The following is an 18,335-nucleotide window of genomic DNA, read 5'->3' as shown; positions in this document are numbered from 1 at the left end:
TTTTAGTTGTTATTGAAGCGCTTGCAAGAAACCCATTATGAACGGCCGGCACGGCACAGCCCGGCCCGGCACAGGACAGTCCAAATTCATTTGTATAGTTTTAAATGCAACGTAACCCATTATGAGCGGCCGGCTCGGCCCGGCACAGGCCAGCACGCAAACGGAACGGCCAAAATTCTCCGAGGAGAATAAAATCCGTTGAAAGCAGGAAACCCATTATGAACGCCCGGCACGGCACAGCACAAGCCGGCACGTTCAAAAACCCATTTGTAACGGCCGGCACGGCACCGGAAAAATGATCATATATTTTAAAAACTATCATAAAATAAAAGTTTTTAAAAGACAAACTACACAATTTTAATGAATATGCATCATGTTAAAAAAACGAATTCATGGTTAAAAGATAATGTACGTATTTACCTGTCCATTGATCAAAATTTTCGGATATTTGTACCCATGTATGTCCTTTTTCTTACTATCATGATAACTTGAGTCCGATGCATCATACAAAAATGGGTATTCTCTGACACTCTCAATGAAAAGTTCTTCCATATTATTTTATTTCAAAAGAAACAACGCGCTTTCAATTAAAAAATCAACAATGTATCTGCTTATTACCAACAATTATGACACACTAGCGCCGACTGGCCGTTCAGGCCGTTCGACTTCAACGGATTTTATTCTCCTCGGAGAATTTTGGCCGTTCCGTTTGCGTGCTGGCCTGTGCCGGGCCGAGCCGGCCGCTCATAATGGGTTACGTTGCATTTAAAACTATACAAATGAATTTGGACTGTCCTGTGCCGGGCCGGGCTGTGCCGTGCCGGCCGTTGATAATGGGTTTCTTGCTGAAGTCGAACGGCCAGTCGGCGTCAGTGCGTCATAATTATTGGTAATAAGCAGATATATTGTCGATTTTTTAATTGAAAGCGCGTTGTTTCTTTTGAAATAAAATAATATGGACGAACTTTTCATTGAGAGTGTCAGAGAATACCCATTTTTGTATGATGCATCGGACTCAAGTTATCATGATAGTAAGAAAAAGGACATACATGGGTACAAATATCCGAAAATTTTGATCAATGGACAGGTATGAATACGTACATTATCTTTTAACCATGAATTCGTTTTTTTAACATGATGCATATTCATTAAAATTGTGTAGTTTATGTCTTTTAAAAACTTTTATTTTACGTTAGTTTTTAAAATATATGATCATTTTTCCGGTTAGACCAGGGCGCATCTGTAAAAATATTAGTACATTTGGACGTTGAGAGGTGACTCAAATTTTTTTGCAGAAATTGCTTGAAAATAAATCCAATAATAATATTTGAGTTATCCTCCCTCTCAAAAAGGTCCGGAACATTGTTTAAATAATCAAAATGTCAAAAAATTAAGGAAAAATTCGATTTTTTTCTTGGTTTTTTGATTCTAACTTTAAAAGTATTGATTTCCGAGAAAAGTTGTACTAACATAAAAGTTGCATAATTAAATTTCCTACAATATAAAATTGGTTAAAAATTTAAAAAATAGTCACCCTTGTTGCAAAATAGCAATAATTGTAAAAAAATCATACAAAAACAAGTATTCGCATTTTACGTTTTTCAACCATTTTTGCTACACTTAGGACCTTCATATTTCACCCTGAAAAATTATATAATATTCTAAAACAATGCTGTAAATTTCATTAAGATCGGTTTAATAGATTTTGCAAAATAAATTTTGCAATCCAGCCTTCGTCAAAAAAAATTCATTTTTTCAAAATGTTACAGGACTGAAAATAAAGCAGATAGCAAGTTCAAAAATTTTTTGCATATAGAAGTGTACTGTAACTTTCATTTGCAATTTTGCAAAATTAAAATCGATTAACACCACGGCGTCAGGATTTTTTTTAAATAAACATTAATTATTGGTGCTACGCGCAGGACAGCGGATAGTTTGCTCTGATTGGGCATTCCAATGACCTTTGATAATGATTGATACATTTTAATTTTTATTACATTTCGATATAAATAAATTTGTTTATTGCAAAATAAAAACACATACTCTATCCTTTGAAATAACACTTTTATTAGCAAGAACTTTCTTTGTTCATATATTTTAACTTAAATAATAAAAGTTTAATATTTTTAAACATATGCAATTGTTTAAACAATATTTCACAAACAATAATAAAATTAGTTTGATTTTTGTGGAATTAAAATATTAAAATACAACAAAATATAGAGTAAGAAAATAATATATTAGATAAAGATTGGAAGAAATTTTGGTGGAAATCAACTTGTGTGAATCGAACACCGCTGTCCTGCGCGTAGCACCAAAAATTATTGTTTTTTTCAAAAAAATTTTGACGCCGTGGTAATTAATCGATTTTAATTTTGAAAATTGCAAATGAAAGGTACAGTACACTTCTATAAGCAAAAAAAATTTCAACTTGATATCTGCTTTATTTTCAGTCCTGTAACATTTTGAAAAAATGAATTTTTTTTGCGAAAGCTGGATTGCAAAATTTATTTTGCAAAATCTATTAAACCGATCTTAATGAAATTTACAGTATTGTTTTACTGTATCATAAAGTTTTTCTGGGTGAAATGCGAATACTTGTTTTTGTATGGTTTTTTCGCAATTATTGCTATTTTGCAACTAGGGTGACTATTTTTAAAATTTTTAACCAATTCTATATTGTAGGAAATTTAATTACGCAACTTTTATGTTAGTACAACTTTTCTCGGAAATGAATAGTTTTAAAGTTATAGTCAAAAACCCAAGAAAAAAATCGAATTTTTCCTTCAATTTTTGACATTTTGATTATTTAAACAATGTTTCGGACCTTTTTGAGAGGGAGGATAACTCAAATATTATTATTTGATTAATTTTCAAGCAATTTCTGCAAAAACATTTGAGTCACCTCTCAACGTCCATCTCAAAACAGATGCGCCCTGGACTAGGTGCCGTGCCGTGCCAGCCGTTACAAATCGTTACAAATGGGTTTTTGGACGTGCCGGCCTGTGCTGTGCCGTGCCGGGCTGTGCCGTGCCGGGCGTTCATAATGGGTTTCTTGCTATACGCTTATATAAGAGGGAGAACCAAGATTTATGCCACAAATAAACCCAAAATACTTATAAGGAAACTCAGAGAACAAGGTTTGAACTTGAATATAGGCACTTCGTGAATCCAAAAATAATATTTTTTACTTTTGTTTTTGAGTCTTGAAAATGTCATTTTTTGTTTTTATTTTTTCAACTTCAAATTGTTTAGAACTCGAAAACTATCAACTTTAGGGAAAAATTACAAGACACATATTTTGTTCAGAATGATTCAAAAACTGCTGCTGATTATATTATTTAAATAGTTTACTAATTAATTATTGCAAAAAATGGTCATAAAACAATTACACTGCCTTGCAAATACATAATTTAGATAAATAACTAAAAATGCATAATAAATTAACCACAGAACGTTCTCGCATTAGTTATTCTATAATTGGCATATATCTCGTATGATATCTTTTCATTTAATATTGATGTATGTGCCGTCGGCATTCAGCTTGTCAATGAGGATGATTTTTAACTGTCGAGATGCAGATTAATGGTATTGTGATGTATTATATTGTATGCCGATGTTTATTAATGTAGACTTGTATGATAGTTGTGCACATGATTGGCCTAGTTCACTGAAATCTTTAAACATCCGTTATGATATTCATTCTCGGCTAACCGTTTGTTAGTCTGCGTTTTGAAAGAATAAATCAAATTTTTATGTGATTAAATCCAATTAACGATTGATTTAGTTTTAATAGATATGATTTGTCACTACACTGCGCGTCAGAGAAAACGGGCCACCCACAAAATTTAAGAAAGTTTTAATTAAAAAAAATTTTATTCAATGTAAAATCCTTTGTAAAAGGTACAAGAATAAAAAACCGCTATACGCCGTAAAAATGAGGAGCGCATACAATATTCCAGCTACAAAAGATCTGATATGAATATTACGTGGCGCGAAAATGTTTTTTCATTTTTAGACCGGGCAGTATCGTCGCCCCCGCTAGCGAAATTATTCCGATTCGATTTTTTTGCACAAACTTACTCAAAAAGCGGTCCTTATAACATATCCACAGGGTGCCGTGGTCGAAAAATTGTTTAAACAATTTTTTTTAAACAAATCCACAAAAATAATTTTTTCATTTCGAACAATTTTTTTTAGATAAATTGGCTTATTCTGAGCAAAAAAGGTCTCTTGTCATTTTTTTCTAAAATTGATTGTTGTCGAGTTATATGCGATTAAAAATTTGAAAAATGCGAAAATGACCATTTTCAAGGCTTAATAATAATTCGATTAAACATTATTATTATGAAATTCAAAAGTTACCAAATCAAGTTTCAAATCCCTTCTTCAAGTTCCTGAAGAGATTTTTGTCATTATTTTATTAGAAAGCAGTTATTTTTAATTATTAACAATTAGCGCTATAGTCCAGGATGCATCGTCGCCCCCGTTAGTGAAATTATTCCGATTCCATTTTTTTGCAGAAACTTACTCAAAACGAGGTCCTTATAACATATCCACAGGGTGCCGTGGTCGGAAAATTGTTTAAACATTTCTTTTTAAAGAAATTCACAAAAATATTTTTTTTATTGCGAACGATTTTTTTTTTTTTTAGATAATTTGGGTTATTCTGAGCAAAAAAGGTCTCTTGTGATTTTTTCTAAAATTGATTGTTGTCGAGTTATAAGGCCATTTTCGCATTTTTCAAATTATAAATCGCGTATAATTCGACAACAATCAATTTTAGAAAAAAATCACAAGAGACATTTTTTGCTCAGAATGTCCAAAATTATCTAAAAAAAAATTGTTTGAAGTGAAAAAATTATTTTTGTGAATTTGTTTAAAAAAAATTGTTTAAACAATTTTTCGACCACGTCACCACCCGGCACCCTGTGGATATGTTATAAGGACCTCGTTTTGAGTAAGTTTCTGCAAAAAAAAATGGAATCGGAATAATTTCACTAACGGACATCGGACCAACTAACGGATCGGACATCGGACGGACTAACGGATAAATCCTGGACTATAGCGCTAAATGTTAATAATTAAAAATAACAGCTTTCTAATAAAATAATGACAAAAATCTCTTCAGGACCTTGAAGAAGGGATTTGAAACTTGATTTGGTGACTTTTTGAATTTCATAATAATAATGTTTAATCGAGTTATTAAGCCTTGAAAATGGCCATTTTCGCATTTTTCAAATTTTTAATCGCATATAACTCGACAACAATCAATTTTAGAAAAAAATGACAAGAGACCTTTTTTGCTCAGAATAAACCAATTTATCTAAAAAAAATTTTGTTCGAAATGAAAAAAATATTTTTGTGAATTTGTTTAAAAAAAATTGTTTAAACAATTTTTCGACCACGGCACCGCCCGGCACCCTGTGGATATGTTATAAGGACCTCTTTTTGAGTAAGTTTGTGCAAAAAAATCGAATCGGAATAATTTCGCTAGCGGGAGCGACGATACTGCCCGGTCTATTTCATGCAACATAAAATTTTAGTTTTATTTTAAAAGATTTTTCCATAATATTTGCTAAATTTGAAGTAAAACGCGCCACAAAAGTGTAACTTTGATACAGTTTGAATTATTGATAACATTGATAACATATGAAATTAATTTTAAATTGTGATAGTTTTATTTTATTTGTTTAAGGAGGGGTATGGTTTGAAATTTTTAAATTTTTTTATTATTTCAAATAAAAGTGCATACTTTCAAGAATACTCTCTGAAAATTTCAAAATAATCGGAGTAAAATTACCAGAGATACAGGGTGTTGAATATCCCTACCTTCGACACGCTTTGCCGCGGCTTCGCGCCAGCACGCCGCAGCGTAGTGAGAAACGTTAAACAACTGTTCGCCTTCTCTTTTGTAGATTACTCCCCAATTTAAAAAACATATTCCAATGTTCATCACTTTACGATTTGGCAGACAAATAAGAAGATGAAGATGCAGTTGTCAAAACTTTAAACGCATTTTTCTCAAAACTACTTTTTCAAATGCGGTGGACATTGTAACTGAAAAACTACTCGGCCGATCTACCTGATATTTTGCACAGATTTTCTTTAGACATTTCGAGAGGTAACAACGTCGAGATATTTTTCGTTTTGTGCTTATTTTTTGTTCAACAATATTAAATCTGTTGGTTTTCACAAAATTTTTATCAAAAATTTCGTATTTTTTACTTTTGAGTGATACCAAAAATTCAAAAATCATTAAAAATAAAAAAACTCGACGTTGTTACCTCGTGAAACTCATAAGCTAATAAAATCTTTTTGAATTTATTGTTTCGTATAATCCGGTAATGAGTTCTGATGTCCACCGCAAAATCCATTTTTTTTTGAGCTACCTGCCAAAATTTGTCGCCAATGGCTTATTTTTCAATATTTTGGATTGAATTTTTTCTTAAATATTCTTTGAATTGTACTTAATGTGTTTATTTAATTTAAAAATAAAATAATTCTACCATAGTTACGAAAAAAATTCACAAAAATGTGCTTGATATGTTGATTTCAAACCATACCCCCTCCTTAATATCAATGTATGTAATAATGTAAAGTTACAAATTTTTATAGTTTTTAACATAAATGTAAGAGTGTAAAAGTGCGTACAGAGAGTGAATCATTGGACAAACTCTCTCTCTCACGACATTGTACCAATCAACATGTATGCTTATTGTTATTATATGTTATTATATTGCAAAATAAACATTAAATAAAAAAAATCTTCAGGGTACCAGGTTTCTCTCCATATGATAATCTGACGCGCTCGAATAACTACAAAAATCCCCGCTTGGGCTCCCCTACCATTACATGTTCTTAAGTTGAAAAATGCAACTTTTCAGAAGAGTTCACAAATTCAGTCCGATTTAGAACCCTCCAGCCTCATATTCTCGAATATATCCCTATATCTTTTTAAGTAAACCTAATAGTAGGGGAGCATTGGACGCTAAATTTGCAGTTACTGTCATGGGGACCTATTGGGTTGTGAAGATTAGGTCCTAAAACCAAAAAAAGTTGAGTTTTCCATTTTAGTGGGGACTTTCCATTTTTTAATTTAATTTTCCATTTTTAACAATCGTTTTTTCCGATTATAGCGCCATCTATCCATGACTCGAAAAAATGGCTTGAATAAAAGATATTATTTTTACGTAAGGAATCCAAATCTGAAATATTGTGCGAATATCCAAAGATTTTAAAGTAACCCCCCACCCCACCTCCGTGAGTGGCCGTGTTTGATGCCATTCGATTGATTTTTAAAAAATATTCAAACACATTTTTCAGTTTTTTGATTTGATGTTCATTTCGAGAAATATCGCCGGGTTCCTACTTAAAATTTTGTCAAGTTACTCCCCATCCCCATCCCTCTCGGTGGGGGCTCGTCTTTGGAATCATTCGATATATTTTTGAAAAATATTGAACACGTATTTTTCAGTTTTTCGATCTGACGTTCATTTCACGAACTATTCGCTTTTTTTGTCAAAGTTTGCTAAACTTTGTGGACTCACCCATTTCCTTACGCCCCAGTCAAATCGTCAGATTTTTAAAATATACACTATTCTTTATGTACTTAACTTACCTTATCTTAATCTGACGATTTCGAGTTTTTCTAAGGATAGATTTTTTTTCGGACCCCTTAACGAATCCCACTGTATTAAGAGTCCATATATGGTAGGGGACATTTACAGGCTACAAGGTTTCTCCCCATGTGATTTTCTGACGCGCTCAAGTAACTGTTAAAATCCCTGCTTGGGCTCCCCACCCCAACCATAAGCTTTTTTCGTAGTCTTGACTTAGAGATTTTTTTACGACACCGTTACTCTATCGACCCATCCCTCTAAGTAAAGCCATCCTCATGACATGTTCACCATAAATATTAAGTCAGGTGACAAAATGCACCCTCGTCTCACTCATCTTTTGACTTTGAATTGTCTTAAGAATCATCTTATCTACTTTTAGTTTGCCATGTAATAAAAAAAGGTAACAATTTTAATAGCTTTTTGTAAATTAGCCCAGTATTCATCTATCTACAGTGTTCCGGTGTTCCTATTGAAATGAAGTGTACGCCTGTCAGATTAAATAAAACCGAAGATTCCGAAACTCACAAAAGTGTATCTTTGAAAGAAATTATGAGTTTACTATGGATACAGAAGATGGTATGCCTCTTTCTTCTTACTTTTCAAAACCGTGTCCATCTTTTAATCCGTAAAACTGTCACAGAATACCTCCTATAGAGTAGAGGCAAATAACGTCGACTCTTTAACATGGTGGAAAGTGAACAAGGATACAGTCTTGTTTTTCTTGTACTAGGAACTAGGACTAGGGCATTATAATTACACCACCGAGTGTCCTGAGCGAGAGCAGGTTTAGTAGCGTAGCGCTGTACCCATGTCATCAGTATTATTTGCCTTGTTAACAACTTCTTCTTCTACGGCACTACAGCCTAAATTGAGCCTTGGCCTCCACCCTTGTTTGTCTGTGGCTGCTGTTCTCCATACACGGACTCCTAAAAGGGCATGTGCGTCGCTATTTACTGTGTCTGCCCAGCGCTTTCTTGGCTTTCCGACCGGTCTCTTTCCCTGCATTCTAGCGTTCAGTGCTCTTTTTCGTAGCCTATCCACCACACCACCACACGTAGACTATGGGCCACATGTCCGGCCCATTGCAATCATTGTATTCTAATGAAGTCTGACAGGAGTATTTCCTTATAAAGTTGATAAAGCTCGTTGTTGTATCGACTTCTAAAGATTCCGTTTTCTCTCACAGATCCTAGTATTCTCCTCAGTACTTTCCTTTCGAATGTGTCGAGTTTGTTTTTGGGTGTTTCTTTCAGGACCCATGCTTCACCGCCATAACATACTATTGGTCGAATTAAGGTTTTATAGATTCTCATCTTTGTATTTCGGTGCACACTTTTAGACCGAAATATATGGGAGAGGGCAAAATAAGCTCTGTTTGTCTGCGTTATTCTCTTCCGTATTTCTCCATCTTCTGATCCGTCGGCATATATATTTCTACTCCCAGGTATGTAAACTTTCCAACCGTTTCAATGTCATCTTCATGTATAGTGTTTTGCGGGACTATATTTCTTCTCGTCTGTATCATTATTTTTGTTTTTCTGTGTAAATCTCCAGACCTAGCCTTTTTGTTTGGGTTTTTAACTCTGCGTATGTTTCTTGTGCTCCTGTTGATGTTCTATTCATAATATTAATATCATCGGCATAAGCGGTCAGTTGAACCGTTCGGTTGGTCAATAGGTTTCCTCGTCCAGTTTGCATTTGCCTAAAGCCTCGGTTTTCTCGAAAGCGGCACCGACAAACTGCGAGCGTAACACTGCGATGAATGACGTCATAAAAAACTGTACCACGCAAAATAATACCGGTGGTTTCCAAGGATGCGTTGGAAGCCACCGCTTGCTGAGTTTGCACATTTCATTGCCGCAGTGAAGAACCTTGAATTTTTCACCGTAATCTGACGTAATACATCGCAGTGCTACGGTCGCAGTTTGTCGGTGCCGCTTTCGAGGAAACCCAGGCTTAACCGCATACTCCAGTGCCATGTTAAACAATGTTGGGCGCAGCTTATCTTCTACTTCAGTTCCTGCGAAATTTTGAAGAAAAAGTCTCTCCGGTGGTTTTGTATTCATACACATGTTTCGAGTTTCATCCATTGTGGCTTTAATGAGTCTAATTAGCTGGTGTGGTATTGCCAATTCAGCCAATATATAGTATAGTTTGTTCCTTTTGACTGAGTCTTATGCCTGTTTGAAGACTACAAACACGTTGTGGACATCAATGTCGTATACCCGTGATTTGCTCAAGATCTGCTTGACTCTACACAGTGATATGTTAACACAGTGTTCCCAATCGGCGGATAATTATCCGATTTGCGTACCTTTTTGAGAGTTGTCGTATCTTCTTCGTATCTTTAAATAAATCGGATATTTGCGGATATTTTTCAGTGTATCTACCATCGACTAAAACTTTCTCATCCATATATTCCCAACACCAACAACACTTACGGCATACTAATACAATTCAAATTTCAAAAACCAAGTATGAGTTTATTGCCGTGCGATGAGTTTTTAGTTTTTAGTCTTTAAACTTATGAAAGCTAATTCACGCACGATTTAGTTTTATTTTCATTTTATGTAGTGCAGTGCTTAAGTAACTCAGGACTCGATAAAAATAATGCATTTTAAAAGCATTGACCAGAAATTTTGCGCCTATGCTATTAATGTAGCTGTAGTTTATTTTGTATTGATTTATTTATTATTTATTTTAAAAGTACCTAGTTTTAGGTAGTTATTACGTTTTAATAAAATAATATTTAAAAGTGTTTTTTTACTTAAATAATTATAATAAATTAATATAACGATCCAAATAATGAAATATTTAGATTTATTTATTTATTTAGATTCAGCTAGGATACGAGATTTTCATCTATAAACGAAAATTTTTAAACCGTGAAATAGAGAATCCAGTAGATTAAAGGGCCGGTTGTTCGAACGCTAATCAGAAATGGAATCAACTGATCATTATCAAATATTTAATTACTGTCAATGTCAACTTTGATTAGGTTGCTGAAAACATAATTGAGTACAATTATGAGATTAATTGATTAATTAATCAATTATGTTAATAAGGGAGCGTTCAAGTATTGCGTAACGCAGGTTCGGGGGGGGGGGGTAAAAAATCACTTAATACTTGAACGCTCCCTAATTGTTACGTTAATTGATAATTAATAATTAATCAATCAATTATGTTAATTATCATATTGATAATTGATTACAATCAACTGATTGGCGTACGAACAACGGATTTTGTTATTTGACGGTTGTTAAGGGGACTAAAAGAATATTGGCAACATTGATTTTAATAACAGAATAATTTTTGACCTAGCGTACCTTTTCGTGACAAATCGGATATTTTTCGAGCGATCATCGGATAATCTAGAGAAATGCGATTGGCAACACTATGTTTTCCAACACACAATTGACAACATATTTTCCAAACTTTTATGTTCATGAATCTTTTTTATCTATGTGTTGCCTTCATTAACACATTACCAGTGAATAAGAAAGATATCAGTATATATTTTAAATCCATCCACAAAATACATTTACCTACTACCAATCGTATAGAAAGATGCCAGGGTCTGATGAATAATATTCTACATTTTTAATTAATGCAAACGACATTGGATAATGCCGTTTCTATTAATATATAATGCTGTTTACTGCTTTAGAAAACATTAATTTTAAATAAATGGTTAAAACGCGGTTTTTATGTTTTTTAAAGGATGTCCTGTTGTCATTTAAAAATTCCCATCTGCAACGTATTTCATTGACCTTTTTATGTAGTACACTTTATTTATTCAAATGGAATTAGACATCTCGTCCCATACGTCATGATACTTCTTAATATTGTATTCGAAATCTTATATTTGATGTTCTTCTGTATTTCTTTAATAAATTCGATTGGGTGTACTTTTTTTATGCAGGTTATTTATTATTTTCCCTAATCTGTTCTTAATTTCCTCATTTGTGTCTGCGTTTTTTGTGATTGTGAACCAGGGGTATTAAAACTTGGCGATCCCATTAATGGAGTGGATGGAAGATGGAACTGGGTTGCATAAGCGTAACCAAGGGGTGGTTTTGGGGCTTATAACCCCCCCCCATTGGGATCTACTTTGATCTCTATACGCTTAACATCAATATGTATTGTTGACAAATCAAGCCATTTTGAAGTTGTAACCCCCCCCCCCCTTAGGATCATCCACGTTACGCCGTTGCTGGGTTGTACTCATCTTGGATTGTAGGAATACTAGAAGGAGAAGAAGATCCCTTTAATGTCGACGTCCTCCTTAATTGTTAGAATTTCTATCTGTTCATTGCAGGGTGGAAGATATTCTGTTTGCTATCATTTATTTCAAGTTCTACTTTATTATATTCGTGTTTTTTAGCATAAAGGCTAGGTCCTCTTCGGCGTGGACAATAAAGACTTGGTCGTTGACAAAGAATAGATTGGACATCTGTTCGTCTCTGTTTGGTATTCCCAATCTCTCGAAACATTTTTCCCTCGCTCCATGGGTGTTTTCTAGATAAATTTTAAACATTGTTGGAGGTGTGGAACAACCTCTAAGAAGTCTTTTTGATGTTTTAAAAGGCACTGTAGGTTTTTCGTCGACTCTTCTTGACACTTATCCATAATGTTCTTCTTGAAACTGTATCGTATGCTTTTATTAAATCTACAAATACCATGTGAACGGATCTACTCTCCTCTTTATTTTTCCTGATATTTTCTTTAAAAAAAGAACTAACAAATTACAGACCGATTATTCTACTTCTGGTTGGTAATGTATAAAATGTTAACTAGAAAATCAACAGACTAACTTCTAAATTTGACAGCTACCAAACCAAGTTAAAATAGTTAATTCCTGAGTTCTATTTCTGGTACTAATCTTTTTGATGACGCCTTCACCAACATTTTTTTTCTTTAACCATCTCGACATTTTGACTGTATAGATTTTCAACTTCCACACATGAGATTTAATACTATCAAAGTTTGTCCAAATCAGTATGCCATATTTGGCTCATTTGGCATACACTTTCTAATAAATGGACGTCTTCGAAAAGACACCAACTGTTCCACAGTTCAAAGCATTTACGAATTGGTTTAAGTTTATTCATTGATATTTTTTTCCTTCGTGCTTCTAAGTCATCAGATCTAAGAACACAAAATATTTTGAAACCGGTTTCTACTCATCAACACATTTATATTTTTCTTCCATCTTTTGCACTCCAAAGGTGACAAAGGTCTTCATTTTTAGACTCTTATAACCCGGATATGTATTAGAATTCTTATAATTCTGGTTAACTTACTTCTTAAATGCGCCATATATCCGGTTGCTTCTTATCCCTTAACAAGTTCTGGTTAGGGTCTGCTTGAAGAACTGAAGTAGCACATGAAGTAACAGTATCCAGATGACATGACTGCAGTTGCAATGTCTTCCATATCAGATACTTCATTTTCACTGTCGCTGTCAGAAATTTACCATCTCTGTGGATTCATCAGATTGGCCAACATCGTTATCGAAATATCACTCATTTTTTCAACAATACGTGTCAACTCTTCTTAAGAAAGGTGTTTCTGCCCATGTTTGCAAATACGGTATGCGGCAAAATAAACAGTACTGAAATTCGTGTTCCTAAAATTTGTATGTGTCATGTGTCGAAACGTATTGAGTGGTTTCTGAACGTTGTTTTAACATTTTGTCAATATCATGTTAATGGTAGATACTTCAGGATGGTTCTCAGTTTTGCAGAAAATTTTTTTATAGTGGAGTACTATTTTCGGCTATACGGAAAAGGTCACTAAAACGGTCCAAGCTTAAAGTCAGCAATAGTTTCAGCAGGACGGGATAACCTGTCACACTGCCAGAGAGCTGCCACTCACCAGAACTTAAGCCACCAGATGCGTGCACATGGGAATGCTGAAGAGGTCACCGTCTGCCATTTCGGAATTGAGGACTAGAATTAAATATTTTTTTCGTGCCAGAGGCAGTGGCCGATCTAGAAATTTGCATTGGGAGGGGAAATTTGCCTTAGGGGAGAACTTCCAATGAAAATTCAACCAAAAGACATAAAAAAGATAAACTCAGATTACATAAAAGACATAAATAATAACTTATATGCGTTAAGTTCCCTTAATTTTCCTAACTAGCGTATTTATTGGGTTGAATTTGTCTTTCTGCCTTTTCGGTTTCATGTGAGCTATTATATTTTTATGTTTGAACAATTTTTTTCTGTAATTTTTGACCTTGTTTGGATGGAAATTTCCTTATTTCCCCTCCCCGTAGATCCGCCACTGACCAGAGACATCTTTAACATCTGTTTTATCGGGAACGTGCGTCGTCGTGAATTATTTTTACAAGGCTTTAGAATGTATTATATTGTTCGTCCGCTATAAAGCCAAAACATAAAGTGAAACGTACACCGATGTGTGTAGTATATAGTAAAAAGTAGGGTGGTGCGAAAAAAGTCAAATTGATAATTCCGTGTCGCTATAGTGCGGAAAAGTTGCGATTGGTAATTACAAGAAAAACAAAAAAACAATTATTCAAATCGGACTTTATCTTCCGATCCCGCAACGGGCCTAAAGATTATGAAAAAAAAAATGAAATTTTAACTGAAATTTAATAAAGAAAATAGCTTCAGAACAACATTAAAAAATGAAATGTTACCTTTTTTCTCCATGTACGTTTTATTTATCGCTATAGTAAAATTTATATATAGTTTGCATGGTTGAGTGATATAAAAAATAGCTTTACGCATTTAACGAATATCTTCCGATCCCGCAAGATCAATCAAAATTAATAAAAATTTTAAATTTTTGATGATTTTGATAAATTAAAAAGCATTTAGTTATCTCATTTTTCTGTTACTTTGTAAAGCTCTTCGCTTGTTTAGATATTGTGTGACAATATTAAAACAAACCAGAACTCAAAACGAGAGGGTGGTTGCACTTCTAGCTCTACACGCACCCTTTTCTCCAACCAACCAATGAATTTGTGTTTTTTACATTATTTACATGTACATTTCTTTGATGTACATATAAATTTAAATGTATACATATATGTAAATATGTATATAAATGTATATAAATATGTATATAAATGTATATATAATTTAAATACATTTAAATGTACATTATGTAAATAATGTAAAAAACACACACTTATTGGTTGGTTGGAGACAAGGGTGCATGTTGAGCTAGAAGTGTAACCACCCCTCGTTTTGAGTTCTGGGTTGTTTAAATATTGTCATACAATATCTTAACAAGCGAAGATCTTCACAATGTAACAGAAAAATTAAATAACTAAATGTTTTTTAATTTATCGAAATCATCAAAAATTTCAATTTTTTATAGATTTTGATTGATCTTGCGGGATCGGAAGATATTCGTTAAATGCGTAAAACTATTTTTTTTTATTACTCAACCATGCAAACTGTAAATAAATTTTACTATAGCAATAAATAAAACTTACACGAAGGATAAATAAAAATTTTTGAAAAAAAGGTAAAATTTTATTTTTTTCATAATCTTTAGGTCCGTTGCGGGATCGGAAGATAAAGTCCGATTTGAATAATTCTTTTTTCGCACCACCCTAGTATACAGTATACAAAATGTATACATATATTATCCCGTTATATTTATTTGAGAAAAATGCGATAAGCAGCACTATGACCGACGAATAACAGGATAGTACCGACCTATATGAAACATAATATGGTATATTTTATAAGAAATTGGTTCTATAAATTTGTATTGTTATAAACAAAGCTTAATTTTATGTCTTGATGATTTTGTGTAAGTTTAAATTACTTTTATCATATTTCTGCAATGCATTTTCTATAAGATGTTCAAACAATAATTGGTTTGTATACAAAAACTAATTAATAAATAATTGAGCGAACGGTAGGTAGTGAAAGATAAAAAAATATATACTTATTTAAATAGTTTATAAAACCTTGAAGTAAAAATTAAAAGTTTATCTATTCAACACTTACTTACATTATTATTTTCTCTTACGAACTGATTTTCAAAGATTTGCACTTATTGCAACAATAAGTGAAGTATTCATAATAAGGCCACGTTTTTCTTAAAAAATTGAAGCAGTAGTTTGGTGTTGAACATATGTTGATAATCCCTACATCTGATTATGTAAGAAAATATTCCGGGTAAGCTCAGTATTGAGAGAAAGTTGTCTTGGTATTACACTTCGTCACTTTCTTCCTCTGAATCACTGTTCTCCACATTGATAATAATTTTATTTATAACAGGAATGTTTTTAAGATATTCTTTTTCGATATTTTTTACGTGCTCTATTGCTTTCTTCCAGTTATCCTCAGAGATATTTTTAAATTCAGAATCTATTAGTTTCACGACAGTGTTATAACATTTTGGACTTACATTTTTTTGTCTCACATTATATTTCAGTTGAGACCATAACAACTCTATTGGATTTAAAACGCAGTAATATGGTGGTAGTCTTAAAGTTGTATGTCCATTTTAACTTGCTGCATTATCAATAATATATTCCTTTACAAATAATTTTGTATTAAGTACCTCTACTAATTGGTCTTTAGTGTACCAATCTTCAAAATATAAATCTTGTGATAATAAAAAATCTTGCAATTCATCCTTTCTAGAGTATTTATTCGGAATTTTTTTTAAGTTGTCTAGAATGATATGATAAGTTATCTAAAACAATAACACTGTTGTCTGTTAAATTTGGTAATAAGTTATTTTTAAACCAGGATTCGAAAAGTTCACCCGTAATATCTTGATGATAGTCCAAACAACTGTCTTTAATGTCTTTTGCACTTAATATGTAGTAAGCTATCGGTTACCCAACCATCTTCCCCTCAACAATGCAAAATGCATATTCGTTTACCCCTGGAAGGAGGTACATTAACTTTGCACTTTACATTGTCATTACTCCAACCTTTGGCAATTGTTTCGTTAGTGTCAAACCACGTTTCATCTAAGTAATAAATTTTTCTTCCGCTATTTCTGTACTCGGTTATCTTTTCCAAATATTCATTACGCCATTTTATTAAACGGGCACTTTCCATTATAGTATGTCGTTTATTGATTGTTTTATACTTAAAACCATTTGATAGTAAACATTTTCTTAAAGTTGATTTACAGCAATTAATAATATTTTTAGATTTTAATTCAGCTAAAATTTGGTTAAGTGTGGGTATAATATTACCTGCAAACATATTATAAATGGTTTCTGAAATGGGACCTAAAAGATGTTGCTCAATAGATCGATGTAGTCCAAAGTCGCTCCTTTTTTGTCTATTTGTAATGCCCTCCTTTATAATTCGATATACAGTAGCACATGAAACTTTTGTTAAAGCCACAGTTTTTAAAACACTCTCGTGCCGTTCCAGTTCTTCACATAATCCATTAAACACATTTAACACAATTTCTTTAGCGTCTTTGGATAAATGTTTTCTTTCTGGCTTTTTAATACTTCCTCTACTTGGTCCAGCAGCATTTTCAGGATTATTTGGTGGTAGAATTTCCTCATTTTCTTCAACAATTTCTACTTCATTATTCTCAACAATTTCTAATGCACTATTCTCCCATGGACGCCACATTTTTATTTACTTAATTTTTTTCTGATAGCGAAATCGTCACTAATAAATGCGTGCTCTCTTTACAGAGTTTAACTAAAAATTATAATACACATAACAATACCGAAAGCCACATCAGTCTTTTTGGCCGTTCAGAATTTCGTGGAAATTTAAAAACCTTTGTCAGCACAGCGCAGGGCTGTGACAAGAACCCGACAATCGAGTAAGAGGAGTCATAAACTCATAAACTTATTGATATAATAATAGGTATAAAAAGGAGCTTACATCGGCAACTTTTAGCAGCAGCGTAAATAAAAACATTATTGTGATTAAAGATAAAAACATTATTTTGATTAAATAGACCTAACAGTTATACTTATTTAAATATAATATATTATTTATAATTGTACCTAATGAAATTATATTTTACAGTACTTATTTTTGCGTTTTTCTGAATACTATCCTGTAACAAGGCAAAATATTAAAGAGGAACTATTAAAACAGATGTCATTTGATCTAAGCACATGGATATTTTGTTCGGTATACCCTTTAGAGGATGGAAAATTTTACACCACCCTCTGGTATACCACTTGTACACCAATTCGTCTATCTCTTTAAATTTCTCAATTATCGGTAACCGAGCTATACACATCGACGTTCGTTTCACTTTATGTTTTGACTTAATTTGTTTGAAAATGAATCGTGACGCATATGACAAGTTATAGCGGACGAACTATAGATATATAATATAAACATATCAATTATCATTTCAGCACTGTTTATTTTGCCGCATACTGTATATTTGAATTCTGCATATAATGTACATACTATGTGACTGCTGCTAATAATCATAAAGAAAGGTATAATACAAACCTCGTCTTAGAATCGATAAAATATATGTACATATAATTACAGCAAACACAAAATAAGGGTATTCCCCTTTGTTTAACGATTTGACTAAGATAGTTACATTCTTTTCCTTATCACACATGCAAGGTATTTTCCATTTTATATGACAGGTATGCTGTCATATACAAAATAATGTAATGCGGGTCCGCGCATTTGATAAAATGCTAATACTTTTGTATCACACAAGTCAGTGACGGAGTAGTGTAGTGAGCAGTGTAGTTGCTACAAAAATTCC

General features: G+C 32.9%; 1 protein-coding gene across 3 annotated transcripts in view; it reads left to right on the top strand.

The window, feature by feature from the left end:
• Positions 1-18,335, top strand: part of LOC114325820 (homeodomain-interacting protein kinase 2) — a 273,933-nt gene that overhangs the window by 159,875 nt on the left and 95,723 nt on the right. The window lies entirely within an intron of this gene.

The sequence above is a fragment of the Diabrotica virgifera genome, chromosome 3 (genome assembly GCF_917563875.1).
Source record: "Diabrotica virgifera virgifera chromosome 3, PGI_DIABVI_V3a".
NCBI classification, from domain to species: domain Eukaryota; kingdom Metazoa; phylum Arthropoda; class Insecta; order Coleoptera; family Chrysomelidae; genus Diabrotica; species Diabrotica virgifera.
Note: the sequence above shows the minus strand (reverse complement) of the source record. Positions and strands in the feature narration are given on the sequence as shown.